At 35.5% G+C, this 24,801-nt stretch overlaps 2 long non-coding RNA genes across 3 annotated transcripts; one reads left to right on the top strand and one right to left on the bottom strand.

Moving 5' to 3' along the window:
• Positions 1-4,377: 4,377 nt before the first annotated feature.
• Positions 4,378-11,932, bottom strand: LOC122158174. Of its 2 annotated transcripts, none has more exons than XR_006168159.1 (3): positions 11,709-11,932; positions 9,307-9,488; positions 4,378-5,329 (listed from the first exon to the last, which is right to left on the bottom strand). It is a non-coding gene; the product is annotated as an uncharacterized LOC122158174 (long non-coding RNA). The 2 variants fall into 2 exon arrangements; XR_006168158.1 differs by having other exon boundaries at positions 11,802-11,932.
• LOC122158169 lies at positions 8,129-22,975 on the top strand. Its single transcript, XR_006168154.1, has 4 exons — positions 8,129-8,236; positions 12,971-14,569; positions 21,389-21,572; positions 22,272-22,975. It is a non-coding gene; the product is annotated as an uncharacterized LOC122158169 (long non-coding RNA).
• Positions 22,976-24,801: the final 1,826 nt, after the last annotated feature.

The following is a 24,801-nucleotide window of genomic DNA, read 5'->3' as shown; positions in this document are numbered from 1 at the left end:
TACCCTATTTCAAGCAATAAGAGTATTAGGTAGAGACAGAAACACAAGCATATCAGCTCCCCAGTGATCAAACTTAGAATTGTTACACATGAGTAAGTGCTTACGAGTCTCTCATACATGCAACATAAATCAGAATTTATGTTCAAAGTCAGCTAGAACTTGCTGAGTTGCAAAAATGACACAGATCAGTAGAGCAGTTCAAAGTTGCATGCTAGTAGCACCTTCCATGTCTGGTATAAATCAGTTTGCACTTTGCTTTTATTTTCGTTAATCTGAGCAGCATATGCTTTGGGAATCAGTACATTCAGAGGTGTGGTTTAAGACATCACCATAATCACAGCTGCACAGTATTACTATGATTGTGGAAAAGAATTGTCTGTGTTCCCATTGAAATTATTAATATGGACCTGCCCTGTATTGTCATTCAGGAGAAATTCAGCACAAGCCTATCTGGGAATGAGCTGAACTTTTCCCTAGACTGCTGATTGCATGATCAGATCTATATAGCAGAACTTAGACACCTGGCACATAAACATTTGAGTACAGACATCTTAATCTGCACTTGAATTCCACACCAAATTGAATAATCAGTAACACCAAGAATGACAGGAAATATAAGTTGTGTGCCTTTTTTTTAACCATCTTGCCTGGCCTAGGACTCAACATGAGGAGAAAAATATTTGCAGTCTCTGTGGATACATATATGATACTGATCCCCACGCAATGGTAACCAGGTAACAAACTCTGAAGAAGACTGAAATTTACTTTTCACATGCTGTAGTTTAATTTTGTTCAAAGAAATTGTACAATTAAATAAATGTCTTTGCCTTATATTTCTGTAGAGGATACCTCACATGCATATCAGTTCTCAACCGATTCCACTCTACAAGCATTCAAGAAAAAATAAAATCCTCTTCAATAATATGATACACCCTTTTGGAAAAGTATTTTCTTGATTGCTTCCTTTAACACAACACAGCCCTATGGATATGTTGAGGAACTCCCCATGTAGCAGTTTATACTGTGGGAAGTGTTCCAAGTCAGTAGTGCCAAGCATTGTCTGTGAATAATTGGTCTAATAAGAGCTTAGCAGTGTTTAAAGAATACAGGCCAGCTAAGTAAAAATCATTGTCTGTTCCATTCAGACAGCCACAGTTTTTGTTGCATAAGCTTTATATGATATCAGAATTTGTAAATCATATATTTGAAAGGAATGCAAAGGAGCAACTTGTGACAAAAAAAAAAAAAGCTAAAAAGTGAAATGGAATGTGGTCAGTCAGGTCTTAGATAGGAGGCTAAAAAAGCATCTGTAAATTGCTGGATATCAGCTCAAATCTGCACTGCAATTTTCTATTCCACCTCTAACACAAAATGCATTCAGAGTTGCATAAGATTGGTATTACATGAGAGCAGATAATGTCTATCATTTTCTCTCCATTTTAAGGGATGAGAAAAATCAGTTTTCTCAAATTGAATCTTCAAAATGCACCTTGTTGAGAGAAATGGAAAAAAAGTAACTTCATAAAATGCTGTTGTCTTAGTAAATGTCCCATTTAACACTGAATGAGAACTGGGCAGAGATTGCGCTGTGAAACTCCAGATCAGATGAAACATCTGTTTTTTAATTTTACTAAAATTCATAACTCAGCCTGGGTTCTTTGAAAGCTTTGTTGAACTTCACAAGCATTTTTGTATTACAAAACATAGCTTCATTGAAAGCTGTCCTAGTTTGTGGTTTCAAATGGACACCGCAGAAAAATTTTGGATTTTCACGAGATTTGGTGAAACTTGGTGATTGTGAGAACTTTCTTTATTTTTTTTTTAATGTGAGCAAATAGAAAATGAATAATTTTATGGCCTATGTGGATTGCAATCTAAAACCAGGGTGAGTAGAAAGAGGAAAATCGTTTGACCCCAGTAAATGAACACCAGCAAATTATATGTTGTCCACAAATTTTACGAGACAATAACAAATTATATTAACTGTGAACAGCTTTGTATTTGGGGTTATTTCAGGGTGCATTTTCTAAGAAATAAAGAAGTATTTCATAAATTTCTGAAGTGACAATCCCAAATGAATGGCTGTGAATGCAAATATTGATTAACTCTGCCTGAGTGATAAGAATTCAAGTTTTCTGATTTGCCTTTTTCCACAGTCAGTCCTGGGAAAAACCCAGTGATGGAAAAGATAAAATGCAGCAGTAAGTAAAGCATATCTAGCCGTAAAAATATCTAAAATCTGAATGTTTAATATTTTAAAATATCTATCTGGAAAAAGATTTGTCCAGCTCTTATTTTCAGCAAAAGCATTTAGAAAACTGTATAGTAATAATTATCTGCATATTGGTAACTGTTGGACTTTAAAAATTCTAAAATAGCTCTCTGATGTTATTCCAGCCAAATAGATTGAACATTTGCATTAATATTGCAGTTCGGTCTTTCACTATTTCTGCTTGGCTAAATGTGCCAAGAGTTACGCTGAGAAATGACAGTTGTTTGCTCAATTCCTGTCCTATACACCCTTTAACAACAGCTAAACATTTATGGGAGCTTTTTGACAAAAGGTTTGAGCTTTTTTCCTACATTTCTATTAGGGTTTCATGAGCCAGTGAAGAGAGAAAAAAAGAAACTTGCAATAATGTGCCAGGTTTAGAGGATGGTCTTCAAGTGGAAAGATATGTTTTATACATAATCTTTTGCAGTGAACTGTGCAAGAGCTTTGAGAAACAAGCTTAGGGATTAGGCATTTTGTTCTCTGTGGATCTTGGATGTTCAAGTCTTCCAATTTAGTGCCAATGGCAATTGCAGAACTACAGCATAATCACTAAACTCTTTAGATATCTAAATTCCCATAGATAAATACATGCAAGTTGTATAGCCATTGGGAACAGAAAAAAAATTGCTGAACTGATGGGAAACCATGTTTCATCCACGTTCCAAGCATAATTATCAGTCTCAGAAAATACTGATGCTCACAAGAAGGACCCAAAACTCAAAGAGTTTTCCATACTGATTTGAGGAATGTAGATTCAAACACTTCCTCAAGAAAGAAATTAGACCTCAGTCCTCATGCCGTAGTCCTATCTACCATTCAGTATAATCATCTTTTTTCTTTTATTTCCAAAGGTATTTTCAGAGCTGAGAGTTCAAACAGAATGACGTCAGGAATCTGTCCAGCTTTTCTTTGTCACTCCACATTAGGTTTTTACTCTGCCTTCACCCCTTTACTCTGCATTTCATCCCACGGCTTTCTGGCAAGGAGATATCTGAGCATCCTTTTCCAGGAAATAATGTAAGGGAAGCTTAAGACCCAGGTACGGTTTATATTGTTTGACTGGACACTAAAAGTAGGTGTTTTTGATGAACTAATTTCTTTTCTCATCTGTTCTTCTTTTCATCTATTTCCTAATGCCAAGTAGTTTCCCAACAAATTATTCTCAAACAACAGAAGAGAATAATATAATAACCATAAGGACGTAATGCTTCACTGTGTTTTGAAGTAACATTATTTCTCAATCTCATATTGTTGCAGATAATTCTTTTCCCACAATACAATTGAGTGAATCATTCTGGATGAAATAAGGAAAATGTGAAACCTAAGTGTTTGGTTTATTAGAAAAGTTGCCAACAGTTAAGCAAATTGCGTCTGTAAAATTCATTTGAACTTATGTTCATTTATCCTCAACTCAACGATTTAACCCTTGCTTATGTTGTTTTCCTTTGTTTTATGAAGGTTCAAGGTTCAAGGGTAATACCAGCTGATTTAAGAAAAGATTGAAGATCTTCCAGTGTATATGTATAGAAATATTGTATCAGTTAACTAGCTGTAGTGAAACTAGTGTATACTTTCCCACTATTTTCAGAAAAAGTGAGATTTTGGACAGATGGGTAAGTAAATATTTTGTCATTCATTTACAGATTTCAGAAGAGAAAGTACAAACCACAGACAGCAGATCTTCCATGCTCTGGAGTCAATAAATTTTCTAACAAGTCTTAAACTTCCAGTACTTGAAATACTTACAAGCAGGAGGGGGACTGACATTTTATGTGGGTAGGAGTGATATGGCAAGGGCAAAGGAATTTAAACTGAAAGACAAGAGGTTTAGATTAGAGATTATGAAAATTTCTTCACTCAAAAGGTAGTGAGGCACTGGCACAGGTGCCTAGAGAGGCTGTTGATGCCCCATCCCTGAGGGCATTCAAGACCTGCGCAAGGTATGTGCAGTGTGGTCTAGTGGCTGGCAACCTTGCCTATGCAGAGGGGTTGGAACTAGGTGGAACTAAGCCATTCTTTGGTATAATGTTATGAAAGTTACAATGAATTAGATTCAGATAAAGATTCTTTTTTATTATTATTTATTTATTTATTTTGCATATTTTTCAGATGAGTTTCACCAACCAAATTCTGTTGTTTTTTTTTTTTTTCTCATAAAGTTTATCATAAGAGCCTTTTATGATTTGTTTTCTATAGAACATCGAAGTGCTATTGTTTTCAGTGATGTAATATTTGTATGCTTTCAAACTCTGGTTTAAGCAAAAATTTTTAGTAAGGTGTCTTAAGAACAGAAGGGCAAAACAACTGATTTCTTCAACTGTTTAACTTATAAATAACACGCCTATAACTTAACCTTTTCAGAGCATTACAAAAGCAATGTCACTATCTCTTTAATCGCAGTACCTGAAATTCCAGTTAACCTTTTGCATATTATCTACTGTTGTTTATTCTTAAGGTCAGGTTAGTTTGTTCTATTTTCTTTGTTGCCAGTTGTCTTTGGCCTTCATTGCATATTCTTCTAAACACAAATCTGTCATTTTAATACTCTGTGCTTTTATAACCTCTGTGAAGTGTTTCAGTAATAGCTACCAAATAAACAAAATGCAATGCGGTGGCAAAACTGTGGCTACATACTCTAGGATAAAAGGTCCCTAGTTATCCAGCTGAAACATTGGAATACAACACTGAGAGGAGAAAAGCTGGAGCAGCCAGTGGAGCAGTCCTTAATCATTGTGATCATGCAACTGAGACACCTCATGCATTGGCGTCTTAAAGATAATTTTCGTAATTAAACTCTCAAGGGGAACTATTAAAGAGAATAGCAAATTATGATCATCTTACTCTACATGATTTGTGCACCTGAACTGCCTGTGTGATGTACAGTACCAGATCCAGAAACATGGAGAATGTCTGAACAATATAATCTTCCTGTGGCCATCCTCACACATAAGGCTGGACCAAGGGCCAAGATTTGGAAAATTCTAGAGGAGTTTTCTGTTTGTCTCATGCAGTCTCTTGTATTTTCAGCCACTGTATTTAAATCAGTGGGAACATCTGCAGAGAATAGAACAGATTAAAGATTTGGTTAATTTTGAATTTAACACAGTGAGCTGTCCTAAGTTTCCTGCAGTTATTTTTCACTTTCTATTAGCATGCGTCATTGGATATGGAAATGGTTTACAGAAAGAATATGTATAGACTCTTCCCTCTACTTAACCTCAGAAAGACTTGTTATATTTCAGCAAAATCTTTTAAAATAGAATTGATACAGAACCAACAGTCTTGTCTATGCTAGTGTCTCTTTTAATAAAGCAAATGTAAACAAATAGGACTACTTCTATAAGAGGGAATCTTACCATATTAATAAAAATTTTGATGCAGAACTTTACTTGTTTAGAGACTTGTCACAAAGGATGGCACTTTCTTGAGGATGGCACTTTCTCTGGTCCATAAATACAATTAATTCCAGGTTTTATTTTATAATATTTACAAAAATTTGCTTTCAAAACCTGAAAACTAGTTCAGATTCTCTTAATGTTTGTTCTTAATGCCTTTAATTGCAATGAATTTAAACTGCGCTGTTGAAGTATCTAAATACTGTACTAGTTAGTACAATATAATCCATGTGAGCTTTAGTCATATGAATTACCCAACACCAATTTTAATAGCTGGGCCAGGTTTCAGCTATAAAGTAAAGATATAAAAAAAAAAGATTAAAAAATAATTAAAAAATATTAAAAAATAATAAAAAAAAAGATATAAAAAAAGGTTAAAGATAAAGATAAGTAAAATACCCACATGGGATTAAAGAGTCGTCTGTTGTGCTACTAAATATCTGGAACAACAGCCCCAGATAGCAATTTAATCAAGATCTTTCCATTCCCTCTACTCAGATGTTCATTAAACAAATCAACATCCTCAATTCAGCATTTTGTTGTTGTTGCTAGCAATTTCAAAGTACAGTTGTTGCCTTTGCCTATATGAAAGAGATGCAATGGAAGTTCCCTTTCCTTTTTAGCCAGGTTTTGAAAAATTATTTGAATGCCATGTTCATGCAGAAATTCCCCATTTCTCCCTCCAGAGTTTCCACATGCTTTCTATGAGCAGAAGACAGCCCACCAAGAGGCAGGCTCAGCATATTAGCATGGCAGGCCAAGGAGTTCAGATACCCCAATGAAAACAGACTTGCTAAGAAGTAGTTCTGTGTCCCCACAGTATACGTTGCTCAACTTTATCTCTGGAGAGGGAGCAGAGAGCTCAGAAGAATTCACAAATGTTGCCTTTGTTAATGGCTTTCTATGCTATTGGTTACATATTGTAGATATCTGTAGATATTTCCCACAGGCTATATAAGAAAACTGGGCAAGCTGCACCAGTTATTTCTTTACTTTCTACGGAGATAGAAAACTGTGCTTTGCAAGACCTTACCTAGGGGTGTCTTGCTTTTCTGGATCTCAGACTAAACCCTTTGTTCAAAATTTGCAGGATTACAAAGAGTTAATGCTGACTTCAGGAATCTGTAGGTTGGATTGTAAAATCTCCAGCCTGCAAGAATATTCAGGCTCCTCTACCCTTATCTGTAGCAATTGCTTATGCAAAGAAAGGACGTGCTGTTTTACCTCTTTGTAAAAGAAGTCCAAAGTAAACCTTCAGAAACATACAACAAATGGCCAAAAAATGGTCTTAATATTCCCTAACAGAATTGGAATGCTCATCCTGCAATCCCAAGCTGGTTTAGGAAAGATCATTGCACCTTTGAAACAGAATCTCTTGCTAAAGAAATATTCTTGAATAATTTTTTCAATGTTGACTGTACTTTCTGTGCTTCCTATGCTGAAACGGATGTTCTCATACATATTTCAGTGAGGGCTTTTTTGGTTGTTTTTTTTTTTTTTTTTCATTTTAGCAGCTCTCTGTGAAAATTTCTTTTTATATGTGATTAATGTCACTTTTTAACATGTGTCTGGGTTTGCTGGCACTGTATAATCCTTGCAAAATCAAAATCCAGAGGAGCTGGCACAGGAATTTTTGCCTGCAGGAGCATATTTCTCTTCTTTTTGGTACTTGCCAAAAGTAAGAGAAACATCTTTAATTGGCTCGAGTAAGGAAAGAATAGTTTTGAATTCTAAATATTTCTTATTTTGAATTTGGTTTGAATAACATGGCACTGTTTAAATTGCACTATTTAATCCACCCATGCTACATTTTTCCCTTTTCCAAAGGAAAATCATTGCAGTATTTGTGCCTTTAATATTGTGTTAGAGAAGTACAGAAAATAATGCTGAGAAAGAGAAGCAGGTGGTCATCTTATCCAGACAGGATTTGCTGGATAAAAATCCTCAAACCTTTATGCAAACTGCTTTTAAAAATCTTTGGTGGTGAGAACTTCACCAGCTTCTGAGACCATGAGCTAGTACTTAATCAAAACCTTAGAAAGTCTGTATGATATTCAAGCTGAATTTTCCTGCTGTGATTTAATCTCCTCCCGTCCTGTTCAAGAGTGAAGAACAGACCCCATTCTCTTTACAAGTGATTTATAAACGAAGATTGCCATTATTTTTCTCTTCAGTCATTATTTTTTAGATTATGCAGTTGCTTCTAAGCCATGTTCACAGGTCATTATTTCTATGTCATTATTTCTAGACTTCTCTTCAAGCTTGTGATACACTTTACAATTGGAGTGGGATGAAGGTCTTGGAAGAGGAAGGCAGGAAAAAGTGAGGGGCTGTTTTCTCTCTTATAAATGAACTCAGGATACAATCCAAGAGCTCAAGCCAGCCCTGGCAAGAATGCACAGTATGGAAATCTCAGGTCATTGACAGAGAACAGGATTTAGTCAGCATGAGCTGGGGTCAAAGACTAAGTTCTTCACACTGATTTCTGGAAGTAACCTTTGGGCTTTGTAAGTGATGAAAACTAGAGACTGTTCCAGCAGAGGCCTCACAAATGTTGAAAAGAATGGTAGGAAAATTTCATCTTCCTGGCAATTGGGACTTTTCTTTATATATCTCTTGAGTTTTCTTTATATGTCTTTGGATAATGATTGTCTCTTTGTTGCATGAAGCTGCTGAATTTTGTTTAGTTTGTCATATTCTATAAGCACTCAGGCCTACTGTATCTCTTTCTTCATTTTTGTCCTCCTAAATATGGATCATTTAATTCCTTCTTATAGTATTTCATCCTTTTTTTTTTCCAGATCATTTCTCCAACTTGTTAAAATCATTGTGAGCTTTAATTCTATCTGTCATGCAGCAGTCATGCATCTACTTCCAAGACACGATACTTATTAATATAAAAAGTATATTCTTCAGTCTGTTACTCAGATCACTAGAGGTACTTCTGAGCACAACTGCTGTCTGAGCAGTTATGGAATCTCAGCCAGCACCTTCTTGTTTGGCAATACACTATTAGCAGTTGTCACATGAATAAACTTTTCCTAGAAGTTCTGTGCACACCTTTATCAAATTTTCCTTTCAAATTTATTGTTTTCTGAGGATGTAGCCTTTGCTTCAGTGAGCCTGACTGTTATATAAAATGGTAACAAAAGCTTAGCTAAATCAAATTTCCTGAAATCTGCTGCCTCTTCTACAAAAGTAGTTTCTGGAGCACAAAAGTTGAGGAAAGGAGGCTCAGGGTTGACCTCACTGCTTTCTACAAGTGCCTGAAAGGAGGTTGTGGCAAGCTGAGGATCAGATTCTTCTCCCAGGTAACAGTTATTGCTTGTCCTATCAATGTTACACAGAAAAGGGGAGGTTCAGATTGGATATTTGGAAAAACTGCTTTCTCAGAAGAAGTGGTAGTGCATTGGAACAGGCTGCACAGAGAGGTAGTGGAGTCACCATCGCTGGAATTGTTCTAGGAAAGGGTGGTTTAGTATATGGTTTAGTGGACATGGTGGTAGTGGCATGATGGTTGGACTAGATGATCTTAGTGATATTTCCAACCTTTATGACTCTATAATTTTATGATTATATTGTTCCCAACCTTAGCTGGTGTGGCCACCAATCCATTTGCTTCCCAAGCATTTTTACCTTGTATGTTGTCAAAAGGCACCCACTAATACTGGTACTCTTTGGACAGGAGTGGCACAAGAGAGAGCAGTGTTACAGGGGCCTCAGCAGCGCTGTAGAGCTCCTGCCTCTCCTTACAGATGCCAGGATGCTTTCAGAGCAGCACTGCCAGCCACGTGTACACCTTGCAAGGAGGGACTGTACTGGAAAAGAATAATAAATAAAAATGAGCCTAGTAGATTAAGGAACAAAATGTGTGGCTTTGATTTATGCAATTAATGCATCAATGAAATTTCTTTTGTAATGACTCTCTTTAAAACAAAATATTTTGTAACTTTCCATTTCTTCATGAAGCTGACATAATACTATAAAGATACATTTGCTGAGTTTGGAAAGTCTACTTTCTCTTAGTACCTTATTAATTACAGTCTATATTCTTCTGCCTGCTGTCTCCTGACTGTATAGAATGAATTTTCTGTTGAATTAAATAAACTCCTAATAAAAGCAACGAAGGGAATTTTGCAATAGATTAAAGTGATACATAGAAAAAGGGGTCTTTGCACATCTCTTAGCTACCTATTTATTGGAGAATTTCTCAGTTCTCCAACACTTTTGTATTAGGAACATATATAAATACACATACTGTGTGTGTGCATGTACATGCTTGCAATAAATACACATACTGTGTGTGTATGTACATGCTTGCATTTTGTCATACATTGTTTGGTAACATGCCATACTCTGTTTGGTAACATCAAAACTGAGATTCCTGAAAGAGTACTACCACAGAGCTGAGCACTCTAGGTGCTTTAGACAAATAACATGCAAGTACTAAAAGCACAACTTTTATGCATAAATCTTGCAAATGAACAAGTGTAAATTAATCTTTTTAATATCTATTTGCAATCTATAGAGGTAAATAAATTACAGCACAAAGTGATTTAACATCAAGCTTGCTGTTTTGTTTTTACAGTGTGTTTGAACATTCGCTTCACTTCAATTTAGGAATTCAGTAGAACTAGGTCAGGTATATTGTGCATAACTGAAATTTATCTTAGATTCAGTAGACATACAATTCTGCAATATCATAACAAACAGGTAAAGTAAAGCTAGAGAAATGAAAGTTTGGATCTTCATGATGAAGCATCTTCATTAACAAAGCAGATCTGAAATAAGTGATTGTCGATCTATCAGCATAAAATTTGGATGCCATCTGAATTAGGAACTAGCAGTGTGAATTACTAGTGGCTACCCCAATATTTCCCTTGTGTTATATGCTTCCAAAACAAGGAAACTAATATAGGAAGATAAGTAACAATGCTTAACAGGATGGTTTATTTCCATGTATGTACATTTTTACCAGTTTTAATTTTCCCAAAAATCTTATCAGCCACAGTAGCTCAATATGCAGAAGACATCCTTAGAACTGAGAAAGTATTGTCTTTATTCCTCTGCAGTATCTTGCCACTACAAAGGCTAACTTGTTTGTTGATCTTGTTTACACTCCTACTGTCTCTACTTTGTGTGAAGGTTTTCACTAAGAATTTTCTTGTGTACTTTCATAGCAAACTCATCTGCATCTCTCTCTTGCTAGTTCATTTTTCAGAACACTCTGTGAGTGTTCTGAGGAAATAATGCACACTAATGAGGAAATAATTCATACTAATTTTCCTGCTGATTCCTGCATAGCTTCTGATAATTTCTCATGACTGCCATTACAGCTTTTTATTCATCTTTGCTGAGAGATTTTCTCAACAGTATACTGTAGTTAATCAACATTCCATTTTTCACTTCACCGATATTAAACATGATCAATTTCCAACAGTGCTAATTTGAGATTATTGTTTTAATGCCAATATAATGTAATTGTGTGCAAAGGTTTTGTTGAGTACTTTCTTGTGGAAAAAATAACTCTTCTGAATTTGAGGGAAAGCCAAATTAATTTTCGAATACTTGAACTGTGGTTCCTAAAAGATAGAAATAAGCACCAGAAATTTTTGTACAAAAAATGAAACAGATCCTGTTTCTGTGTAACCAGACAGAAAGTAGAAATATTGTATTTTTCCCAGGGCCTTCCATGGTGGAAGAAAAAGTGGAGTTCAGAGCTTGAACTGCAGGCTAAGCATTGGTCCATTTTTAACAATTTATATGAGCCAGGTGAAAAAGAGCTATTCATAGAGATAAGGATGCTGCACCTTTCTGCATGATGTAGAATTTCTATATTTATTTGATTTGAACAATAACAATGCATTATATAAATAAATAAATAAAACAGAAACTAATTCATTACACAGTCCTAACTAATCCATATATGTAACTGATGTATGTCTTTCAGTGAATCTCAGAATAGTCTGTTAAAGCCAAGACAATTGGTTTTTTTTTAATCTTTATTCTTGATGGTCAAAGTTGCTACTTATACTCACAGGTAATATTGAGGTCATACTTCAAGCTTGAATTAGATCTAAATAAAATGGGCTATCTATTGTGTCTAGGCCATGGCACAAATATTGTCTTACTTCTAGTGGAGTTTCTTCTATGGCTGAGTCCATCTGTGCAGCAATTATCATCTCCAAAACAGCTAAGATGTATTAGCAAAAAAAATTAATTGAGGAAACTTTTACTCAAATAGAACCCTGTTAGTGTTCATAAATCCTCTCTGAAGACCTTGTAAATGTTTAACTGTTCCCAGTGTAAATTATTAACTGAATATGAACTTGAAATCATCTTCAACCAGCTGAAAAAAAGTACACCGTGACTGTTTTATATTTTGAATTAAATAGCTGTTCAGTTTTAATTAAACATATTGGTCATGGAATATTGTTCTAGCACAAACCTATATGTATCTAGAGCCTCCCATTCACCTTCCTTATGTTGATTGCCTTGCCATCCAGCAAAATAAGGGTTATAACTACTGAAATTAACACACAAATATGCCAGATGAATAATCTTCTTTCCTTGTTCTTTTTATTATTTTAATTCAGATTGTTTCCCTGAACTAGTTTGTGGTGTTGTTTTTTTTTTTTGTTTTTGTTTTTCTTTTTGGGGGGAGGGGGAGTGTTTGTTGTTGTTGTTTTTCTTGTTTTGAGTTAGTTGATTTTCAGAGGTTGAATAAAACTTTCTATATTGCTTGTTGATAGAGCAAGATTTCACACTGTCCCAGTGCTAAGACATTTCTGCATCAAGATACAAGTTCAGAACATCAGATCAGGGCAAATTAGATTAGGAATACTGGCCTGTCAATCAGCGAAGAAAAGTTACTCAGGAGCAGTAATCATTCAGTTTTTACAGCTGTTCATACACCAATCTTATCAGGTGAGTTCCAACAAGATAATCTCTCCTAATAGAAGGAGTAAGACCAAAGAGATAACTGGTAAAGTCTGTTTGCAGAAGATAAGCACCTATATTCTCATTCCTATTGTTTGCAACAACTTATTTCCAATTTCCTATGCTCCAACTACAAAGGTCTTAACCCCTGTAGAGGCTTAATAGTGCCACATCTCTTACTTTTCTTCGTGTTTGGCAAAGCAATCAGCCCAGGACATTTTACGTTACCATTCCTTTCTCCTAATCTTGTTACCATACTATGTGCCAGAACTCACTAAGTAGCCACTGAAATTATGCATTTTCATGTTACACTGACAGATCCTTTTCATACGTTCATAATACCTGTTTCCTTTTTAACTAGCTTCCACTCAGCATTGGCTACCCCTACAGCCATTATGCTCCAGTGTTTGGTCCAGGGATTTGCTTTGACCATTTCCTGATAGGAATGAAGAATGAAAGCAAGAACTACAACACAAGTTCTTCCCATCAATTCCAAGCAATGTACCTGCAGTGTATATTGGGTTTCCATATCAGAACGCATATTGTTAATGTGGGTGCCACCTTTGTTGTCCCAGACATCAACCTGACTTTCTTCAATTTTCTTCATCCTGGGCTGAAGAAACCATGTCTGATTGTACCCAGTCCTGCAGGATCTTCTTTGCTTTTCGAAGAACAATGGATTGTTTTTGTGGTGAAAAAAAAAATACAACAAATTTTCCAAAACACAGAAACTGTGTGTTTGCTGGTTGATAATCATCCCGACAAGTTGACAATTCAGGGTTTATGAATAAGCCATGGGTGACAGACATTCAAGGGGATGTAAATGTGCTAATTTTGAGGTGATTCATAACAACGGTCTTTTCTACAAGACAGATATTTCTTGTCATCTGTGGCTTAATGGTAGAAAGTACTTCCTTCTGTTCCTATGTAATCATCAAGAGGCAAAACTGAAACTTGTTCTTATTGCTTCACAATATTTTGACAGAGCAGCAGACTCAAAATGCTTTATGTTTTAACAACTTATAGCGACACAGAATGAAATTACATAATGACATTCATAGAGACTGCGCTGTGCCATCTCAGTTTTTGTGTTTCCTATAACATCCACATTCCTTATGGTGTGAGAGTAAAAGAGCATTTAAGTTGAAGCCCAAATGTTTTCCTTCAGTGAGAAATTCATTTCCCACTTTCAATGAAGTCACTGAATGAATGGCTTTGAAAAGCACTTCTAGTAGCCGCTTGGCTCACATCCCTGACTTCAGAACACTAACTGCAGCCTATCCTATTAATTTCTGGGAGCAAGTAGCAACCAGCACATTAGGGAGAGAGAGGAATGAATGAAGCTGCAGCATATTTCCAAGCTGAAGTTACTTTCTAGTACAGATTATCTTGTCTCAGGGCTTTTGAAAAGGTTTTGAATGGACATCAAAACAAAACTGAAACATTTTTGGAAGGAATAATGTTTTGGGCAATTTTTAATGAGTTATTGGAATGAAAGTGTAATGTTACTTTTTTTTTTTTTCCCTAAAACTGTCTAGTGTCTGCATTGGTGTAAGAGTGACTAAATTTTTGTGTGGGGGAGGGGAAAGGAAAAGGTTCTATTTCAGTTTAAATGTTCTTGACCTTCATTGGCTCGACCCAAGCAATCTGTGAATGAAAAGTTTACATGGAAATCTGATTGCAGTATTAAGTTTCAGGAAAAAAAAAATAGTTAATTATTTTATGTTTTCTTATTTATAAGTTACTGTGAGTAATTGTGTTACAAAGAAAACAGGATTCATCACTCATTAAATGAGATTACCTTACCTAGAAATTGTTTTCATTCTTGACAGTGCTTTTAGAAACCATTACCAATTTTGTAATAAGCTCCTTTATTCCCATTCAAAAGGTGCATCATGAAGATTCTCTAAGAAGCTCTGTCTAGAGACATCTATAAAAATGAGATTGAAAAGATTGATAAGTACTCTCCATTTTTTTTTCATATTTATGTTATTTAGTATTAAAATAATTTTTACAGTATGAATTTCTACTTTTTCCATATAAGATGTTAATAAGTCATATTTCACCCCTTCGATTATGCAACATCACAACTACTTTTTTTTTTTTTTTTTCAATCCTGAAATGGTCTTCCATTTTCCTTAATTCCTATTCATCTACATATGGGGAAAAAAAGAAATTATATATCTCACATATTTGCAGGAACACTTAATTTCTTCTTAGCAGCATCTAGCATCTAGCTAAAAAGTATTCCAACATGTAGCTTTCTACCTTTGAAAGGTTTTAGGCTTCAGTGGGTGAGGGTTTTCTCTGTTTTTAAACCTTTGCTGAAATGTAGAATAATAACGAGGATGCAGGACACATCATTAATGTGGTTTATAAGGCAGAGTTTTATGTTACTTCAATGATATTAAAGTAACTATTATTGTAATTTGAAAAGCATTTAAAAATACTGAATCTCTTTAAATAAAAATCATTCCGTGAAATATCTGTTCTCTATAAACTTTGTTCCTGACAGCTGAAAACCAAATCACCACACAAAGAAGCTTTGGTGTCAGTACCCAGCATGTACAGACGGTGTTGTCATGCCATGGAAACTGTGTTTTTAAATATAGAAACAGTGCATCTGTAGGACTTACTTTAAAGCAGAGAAGCAGAGCTGTGTTTTCCGTCAGTGGCATCTGCCAGGTTGTGGGTGATACTAGATTGTGGCAATATGGTTAAATTTGTTAGCTTGTGTATAATTATGCTACAGGAGAAAGGAATGTGCTTCACTGCCAGAAAAGGAGGAGGGAACGAAAGCATGAAAAGAGTTACTCAGTGAAAAGAAATCCAGCAACACCGTCCTGGGTAACGTCCATATTCAAAATTTGGATGGTGGGAAGAATTGTGGTTAATGTCCGAGGTAGTTTTCATTTGGATTTCATTCTTCTGATTTTATATGATTCAGCTCTCCCTCTTAAAAGCTGCACATCTTCTAGTTCACTGTAAGAATAAGTCTATTTAAGCCTTGTTATTATCAGGCCAAATATGAAACTTCTGCTTCTCAAATTCTGAATGTGTTTAAATTCTCTTTTAAATTGGAGCTAGTGTTTTTGGCATAGATGATCAGAATATTATCATTTGATAGTGTTGTTTCACTGCAAAAAAGGAACTGAAAATGTAGCCCAAAAGGAATTGCCAATTGTTTATCCTGTCTTCTGGTTTTTCTTCCTCCCCTCTATGGAAATTTTTCTACATGCTCACTATCTACTTTCCCTTTCCTTTTCTTCCCTTTCCCCATCCTTCTGCATTCTCTAAGTGCTCCATTCCCCAGTTCTCTTCCCACAAATGAGCAGGAGTCTTCTTTCCCCTACTGAATTTACCTCTCAAGGTTTCTGCTTCCAAAAATAAAGATTAATTCCCTTAATGCTCAGTGCCTTCCCTTCCATAATATTAATTGAATGATCACCAACAGTTTTTTTCATATGCAGACTTTTCAGTTTCTATGTTAAAATTGGAAAAAAAAAAAAAAAAAAAAAAAAGAAAAGAAAAAAAAAAAGAAAAGTTCTTCAATTCTGTGAAAAGACAAGTGGACAAAGAAAATTCCACATGCCAGTCATCCCATCCAGGTATGCAAGAGCAGCAGTACCAGAGCAACAATTTTTCTGCCTTCTGTTGGCACCCAGTGTGGAATTGCTGACATGTTTTTGTAAGTCCGTAAAATTTCTCAAAGATGTAGCAACAGTAGAGGGTAGAATTGTTTAACCCTGTCTAAAGGCTCCTGTGGGGCTTAAGTTTCATATAACTTCACTTTCTAATTTTAATGTTTTTATTTTATAGTATTCTTGTGAGATGGTTCTCATTGAAGGAATGAAAACAGTGCTGGTAAATTTAAGCTTTCTGATTCACCCACCAGTGATGAAGGGGAGAATGTAGTTTATTCACTTTCTGTGGTCTAGTGTTCAGCCACGATGTCTTGGCTTGTGTCTACTGCATCTGGGACTTCCAGATGTTCTCTTATCCAAGTACAGGACAAGCCCAGGAATGTTTGTCCTCCTAGGTCATTTGCATGAGATGAAATGTAATTGGAATTGCCTTTACTCTAGCTCCATCTTCAGTGGAGTTCAGATCATTTGAATCTGTCTGTTTCTTGATGTGCAATAAGTTAAGCTGAATTGTTAAAATAGACCGCATATTGTAGATTGATGAAACAGGCAATTTATATTAACCAGTTATGCTTATGACTTCAAAATACATGTGCAAACCATGTGAAATCTCATCACACAGCCATACACAGGCATTGGATCTAACAGGTAATATTGGAAAGGAAGAACTCCAGTATTACTGAAGTCCAGCTACTAGACGCCAAAACACCAGTGAGGAAAATGTACTGTCAGTCTCGAAAGGACGGTTCTCGCATAGCAATAATTCTATAAAAGATAATATACAGGGGGAAATAAAAAAAAAAAAAAAGCAAAGCCTGAACAAAAGTTGAAAAATATATCAGGATATAAGCAGAGCCTGAAAAAAAACCTCTCCAATGGAGAATCCAGACATTTCTGTTGGTATATCCTGCTGTTATCAACTATAGAAACGTCCGGTAAAGGTCAGACATGTAATAAATCCATTCAATTTCAGTATCTTCTTTCACAAAAGAATCTTCCTGTGTTTTATGACTAAAGAGAATTGTGTTATACACACTTCTTCCAGACAGAGGAAAGGAAAACACTGCTTTTTTTAAATTTTCCTTTCTAAGGGGACATTTTCAAAAACAGCCATTTGTTGCTTCTTTGGCTAGTAATTATTCAGTTATTCATATGAAACATGTATCCTAAACTAGCTTGAAATATTTTTTTGAGGTTTAGATGAGAACTGTAGAATTAATACTTAGAAACAAGATTTACTTCAAAAACTTTCAGAGGCATAATCTTGTACTTTTTCTCCTTGTCAAGAAATGCCTGATATTGCTCTTCAACAGCAGAAATCTCCTACCTTAATTCATCAATTTGTATTCTAGATATGTAGTTGATGAGGGGTGATTTGTCAGACACTTTTATGACTTCTCATTTAGAACTGCATCACACATAGCATCAACCTCCCACACAGAAATAAAAATATGAAAATTTGAGGCATAAAAACATGAAAAAAAAATAATGGAATGTTTCATGTGTCCTATCATTGTTTGCAGCACTGATAAAGTAACAGAATGCCCTTTGAAAATGAAATTACAGCTACCTAAGAGGAAGAATTAAGAATTAACCAAAATAGAAACATTGTTTTTTGACCTTGTATTTGATCTCAAAACAGAAAATCACAATAATAAGAAAAGAACTGAAGAGATTTCTTGTCTGGAAATTAAAGTGCTGGAGAAAATAAGATCAGATTCTTCACCAAAGAATAAAATGAAGAACCAACATCTTTTCCACAGGCATCATTTTCTTTTACCTAACACAGGGTAAAAAACAATACTGATGACACCCTTAACAAACATTATGTATGCTCCAGTGTTAGGACTCTGCCCAATGATATGTAAAGGAGAAACAGTCCAGCTGTAAGATATGATAGGAGAGAAAGCATTTATTGCATCAAATCTGTGAAGAAGTAAAAACAAAATAACATCGTCCCATTCTTACTCTTTTTCCTCTGCTTTTCCCCATCCCATTCCCATTTAATTCCCAGATAACAGGAGACAATTTTCAGAAACTAAAATATGTGTGTGACATAATTTGCTCTGGTAGTCTGGGAAACGTGAGAGACTGAAGTAAGCAGAAAACAGTTTATTTGAAATTAAAAGAGATCAATTCACAAGTTCTTTAGTCTGTTGGCAACAGGAGACTATAGCAATTAATTTATTTAGTCCTGTAATATCACTATATCCACTGAGCTTTGTCAAGAAGCAGTATCATTTATAAACATTCTCCATTTGCTGAAAACAAACAGAAAATGTGCCACGAAACACTCCCAGAGTATCTGTTTCTTATTTAAAGGAGAGAAAAAAAAATAACAACAGTCCTCTCAAAAGAGAGGACTTGTGTGTCATCAGATTCTGCTAGCAAGGAAAAAGAGATATGCCCTATAAATCTAGTTAGGTACTTTTGAGGGATGTGGAAACCAGCCTTTTGTGCTGGAAGGGAGATGAGTGCAATAGTGCAATGTGTTAGTGCCATGTGAACATTATAGACTCAAAACTATTTATACAACATCTACATGTAGTGCATAGAATTTCAGAGAGATTCCAGAAGGAATTGTATATGAAGAAAAAGGTATTTTTGCCAGTATGCTAAGATTTGAATAAAAGAAAAACTTTTTTTTTTTTTTCTTCATACGGTTCAATGGAAAAAGAGCTTACTGAAATGAGCAGCCCTAGAATCTGGAAAAAGTTCTTAATGTGCTTAAGTGGTCAGAAGACCACAATGTAAATATGTGCTCTAGATGGGAAAGATGATATTTTAAAGTAATTCCCTTTCACTAGATTTGGTTACATTAAAAACTTCATGTTCTCTCTAGTGAAAACAAATTCTGACCAAAGCCCGTGTTTGATATCCAAGACCGGTGTCATTTAGAACAGTCAGGCATCCTACTGAAAAACTGTAAATTAAAAGATGATTCTGATTTATTGAAACAACCACAAATTAAATATCTTCATCGATTTTAAAAACGTAACTCACTAGATAAAATCATCTGCATCAAAACCCAAGGTACATTGGGTCTGACACCACAAAGATGAATATATACACAGTGAGAGTGATCACAAGTGGCAAACCTCAGGGAACAATACTGTTTAAGATTTTCATTAATAACCTGTGTGATAAGGTAGAATTCTTCCTTCTTAATTTTACTGACAACAAGAAGTTTCGTATGCTGAGGTATCAACTGACAGCAAAGTTCAAAAAAAAAGGAGTAATCCTCCACCTGAAGAGGAATAACTCTGTGTATCTGTAAGGACTGGGGACTGACGCTGGAGAACTGTCCTATAGAAAAGGAGCTAGAAGCTGTTGTAAACAAGATGAATGGCAGCAGCTGTGAAAATCAGGGCAGTAATATGACAAGAATAGTCAACAGACCTAGAGAAGAGATACTTTCTTGTCACTGTTAAACTTCCTTCTTCAAGTTGCAAGAGTGTAGGTATTGTTATATAGGCAGCAAGTAGAGCATGCATGTCAGCATGTCAATAGGCAGCATAACACATTTCTTATCATTAATTTGTTTATTCAAAGAAAAAAATCAGCTCGGAGAGATCTGAATCAGTGTGGAAAACAGATTTATAGAAGTAAATAGAAAATATGGAAGAGGAAAACAAGAGCAAAGAAGAGGTTCTGTTGTCTGACAAGAAGTTCCTGGTGACACAGGAAAAGCAACTAAGATGACTGAGTTTGCAGAGAATAGAAGTCATAGGAAGAAACAAGAGACCACTCAGGCAGAAATCTGCATGGACTGAGCACAAAGGATAGAAAAAAGATGAAGAAGTGGACACTGGAGAGGAGGTTCAGAAAGAAAAGTGGTATCAACTTCTACAGTGGCAGAAATGGTACATGTAGTTAATTCCTGAGGTGAAGAAGGGAGAAGAAACAGAAGCACAGAAGTCAAGGAAGTTATATACTACAGAAATACTTAGAATGGATATTTTTATTTGAATAGATTTTCCATCTGAAAGGCTCCCAAATCACTTTAGCCACTCCATTTAATTTATTCATCCTAAGTATAGGAATACTGGAGATAAATTAGGAAAGAACATCAAACACTGAGCTCTTTACTGACACAGGAGTAGTGAGTCATAGGGATGTGCAGAATCATAGCCACGTAGACGTAGGCTGTCTTCGTTCATTAATGATATAAAACCTGTCAATGTAAATCTTGCTACCATTTCAAATCCCAACATCCTAGATTATGACTAACAAGAAATACTCAGCTAAAGATTCTTTGGCCAGTGCATACACAAAATATATGTATACATATACATATATGTTCATCCAATCTGAATGAAACAGTTGGACTTGATCTTAAAGATCTTTTCCAACTTGAGAAATTCTATGATTCTATGATTCTAAATGATTCTGAACTGACTCTGATTGAAGCACAGAACCAGCTATGTTTGTGACAAACAGCCAATCAGCTCTGATAATCCAACAGACTACGCAGAACAGGGCAAACAATGTATCCTTTTATTCATGCACATGCACTCAACCCAGAGGTTTATGGCAATCACCCATAAAAACACAGCTTTTTATCTCAGGTAAATAGATAAAGCTCTCTCCGTTTTCCTTTATCTCCACTGTGATGTATATGGTGCAAACATTGGTCTAGTGGGATGGGTGTTTCTGCTGGAAATGTGAACCATTCCATTGACGTCAAAGGCAGTAACCTCCAGCAGCACCATGTCAGAAACTGGAGTATGTTTTGATATTTCCTAATGTTACATTTCAAAATTTCTTCCAGTTGTTTTTTTTTTTTTTTTTTTTTTAGCAAAACTCTGCCTGCTCCAATTGCTCCTCTACCTATATATAAACTGAAATGAAAGGCTTTACCAAAAAAAAGAAAAAAAAGAAAAAGCAATTCATATACAAATGAGAATGTCTCCATTTAGCTATTCCTCTTCTTTAATTGACTTGATTTCTTCTAATTCTCCTTAATTTTAATCACTTCTACAATTAGCATTCTGATAATGGCTCAGACTCCAGCTGGCTATGGCAACTGTTTGATGATTTATGGTACATAGGGTCTAAAAGGTTTTCTCTCCTTGGAAAACTTCTGGGAAATGAGAAGGCATAGAGATAACAGGGATCCCATTCCTGTTTTGCAGAACCTTTTTTAATCATACTTGCTGTACCCTGATTTCTGTCAAGATCTTCAGAACTTAGCAACAATTTCTCAAACAAACACCAGCTATGTTGGACTTACAGAATGTGCACCATTAATTGATTTGCCCACGTGCAAAGTGACTCCACACAGCCTCTGCAGCAAAATTGAAGTTGCTGCCATGCAGTGTAAGTATTATCCACATACAGACAACATAGGGTCCAGCAAATCCTCCACATTTCAGTAACAGTATTTTAAGTAGCAATGGTGGTCAAATGCTTTGAATTATCAGGAAGTATTTCCAGGGCTGCATAAAACTCAAAATTAATTTTCTTCAACTGCTTTCCAAAGTAGGCCTTCCATATACAAAATCTGAAATAAAACCAAGTTTTAGACAAAAAATATTTAAAAATAAAGGTGATTTCATTCAGTGTTCCTGTAAGCAGCAAAAACAATATTTGTTTGTTTGTTTATTTAAAGGGGAACCTGTCTATTCTCTTAATTAGCTATTTCTATTGAAGGAGACACCCACTTTAGAGATGATGAAGTAGGAAGAAATGTGTATTTTCATGTGAATTTGCAAACATATTGACTAGAAAATTCCAAAGCTTAATTTTTTATAGTTTCCTTTGGGCACACCTATTTAAGCACCACCATAAAAAACAGTACTTCTGGTGAGTTATTCATCTACTTCAGTACTATTTACCTAATTAAAGAAAATGTGTTTCATTTTTAGCATGTGAATTCCTCTCAAGCAATAGTTATTTAAGTCATTTTAACTACTTTTTAATTAGTCACTTCAGTGTACTCTTTAAGATTGTAGCCTGTGACCTTTCAGTAAATGAACCATGTACTTGTTCATTTTCCCTTTTCTACTTAATTTTCAGTGCTTTCAGCATAGTCAAAGAAGGAGCTAACAGATTGTTCATCTGTTCTTTTTACTGGAGTGGTTTGCACTCAAGCAGCAATACTAGAAGATTATTTATCCTCTCCCCACCATAAAGAAAAAAGAAAAAAAAACCATCTCAGACAAATAAGCTTCCAAGAACTTCCTCATCAGATGTAAAATCTCAGCAAGTTTGGAGTTTGTTTTTGTCCGTATCACTTATAAAGTAAAAGGTGGGAAGAAAAGGAAGGAAGGATAAATTCTCTGAAGATGTGCAGTTTAGTTCTGGGGGATTTGGGTTTTATTAGCACTGTTTGTTGTTTCTCTGATACACCACAATAAGATGAAAAAAAATTCTAAATTTCTTATAATTTTTTTTAAATGTGTAAATAAAATGATTACTTTTTTCTTGCTACTGAGACATTTTACTTTGTTCGTGTTCTGTATATAAACATGAAGAAACAAAACCATAAACTGAAAGTTATTTTGAAAGTTACAGCATTTCATTCTAACAAAAAGGAACAATTCTAATTAATCTAAGCCTAACCTAAATGATCTTCTAACTGGAATTTCATTGAATGCTGATGATCTCAATTAAAATAGCATCTCATTATCTGGTAGATGCCAATAGCTCTGAGCTACGATTAGGGATTTTTAGCAGTTGCTTAATACTGCCCTACTATTAAACATCTTCAGAATGCAAAAGTTTGTGTCTGAATTTTTTTCTTTACACTCCCTTTATAGTTAGGAGAGAGAAAGAAACATCACTAGGCTAGGATGTCTTCTCAGGGCATTTGACTTTAAAGAGGATAATTCTAGAAACATATGTTCTCTGCTGCAGCCTGCATGACTAGAGGAATTATCTCAAGCCATATATTGACACTAGGGAACAAGAATATGGTGTGTTTGCATATGAATAAGCAAACAATAATGTCATACACCAGTGGCTCCCCGCCCCTTCATCCCCTCTTCCACACTTCCCCTGCCCCCCCAAAAAAGACTGAAATTCCTGGAATTATATGTAGTAAAATCTCTTCTTTTTTGCTTAAATTTTCACATTCTTGATATCAGTCAACTCTGTCAGAGTAGACTGAATATACGCTGAAGGGTTTTAGTGACCAGCTGGCCCTCTCATAACTCTCAGAAACTCTTCACCCAACCTGCTTCCAGACTGTAGTGCTTGAGGAACATATGCATGGGAGAAAATCTGTCACAGGGTTCTGAGGAGGGTTCTACCAGCTCAGAGGCTCAGGACTGAGCAGTGCCAATAAAAAATGCTAAGAGAATATGGGAATGGGTTATGCAGAAGGGAGCCTGACCCATGATATCACTCATCTTCTCATTCTTTCCCCAGCCTTGGATCTTCCATATGTTAGGATCCTCCTCAGGTAAATGTTGACAAAAGAGTTAATTTCCCCACTCTCTCTCTCTCTCTTCCCTCTCTCACTCTTTTTTTTTTTTTTTTTTTTTGTGTGTGTGTGTGTTATTTTGTGTACTTTCGTCCTCCACAAAATATTTAACCATAAATTCTACAAACACCAAATACTTTTCATTCTTAAATTCTTTTTTCTGTCTTCTCCATTTCTTTAAGAATACTGGCTGCAATAGGTGAGCATGAATATATCAAAGCAGTTATTTTTGTGACTCTCCTTCACTCATTCTTACTTCCGAAGTGTTCTTGAGCTGTTACTTCTCCCATTCCTGTTCAGTTTATCAGTATATATTTAAATAAATAACTTGATTTCATTAACTAGCTCCTGGTTTTATCCCTGAGACAGCAATGAGAAGGAGATATGAGGTGCAGTAATGCTGTAGACCTACTTTAACACGTGGAGCTGTTTGGGACAATAAGCATATAAGATATAATGAAAACAGCTTTAATGTTTAGATGTAGAATGTCTTCAGTTCACACTGGACTATGTGGCTGGGGGAGGACTTTAGGATTTAGCACTTGACTATACTGTAAGTATATTACAGATGATTTTAAAGCATTAATTTTATCATCTTTACACACAAGCCATTATGGCATTATTTCACCAGTATAGACTGATATCTGACATGAAATAGCTCTGTGGCAGAGTTGTTTTTTCTCCATAACCCATTCTGAGTGCAATGTAAATTAGTAGCAATTAAAGTAGCTGCTGGCACTCGCTAGTATAAAATTAATTGCATGTTGTCACGTATTTTTTTAATGATGGGGAAATAAAAGATTGTGCCCATGGTAGCAATCCAAGATTGCTCCCTAGGTAGAAGCAAGGGAGAAATGTAAGGAGGAAGGAACAGCAGGGACAAAACATTATTTATTGGTTCATCACAACATGATCTTTATTTCCCATTCTCTGAGCTACTTGGAGGTTGGCATGGAAAAAGGGGCTGGGAAAAGGCAAGGGAAAGGTTTTAGCTTTGTCTTTTTTTCTCACTGTCCTACTGTATATGTAATTGGCAGTAAATTAATTTTCCCCACATTGAGTCTGTTTTGCCTTTGACATTAAGTGGTGAGTAGTCTCCCTGTCTATTTTGACCTGCAGGCT

This window comes from Centrocercus urophasianus, unplaced genomic scaffold, assembly GCF_019232065.1.
Source record: "Centrocercus urophasianus isolate 14NV4802_14NV808 unplaced genomic scaffold, USGS_Curo_1.0 seq_10, whole genome shotgun sequence".
In the NCBI taxonomy this organism is placed as follows: Eukaryota; Metazoa; Chordata; class Aves; order Galliformes; family Phasianidae; genus Centrocercus; species Centrocercus urophasianus.
Note: the sequence above shows the minus strand (reverse complement) of the source record. Positions and strands in the feature narration are given on the sequence as shown.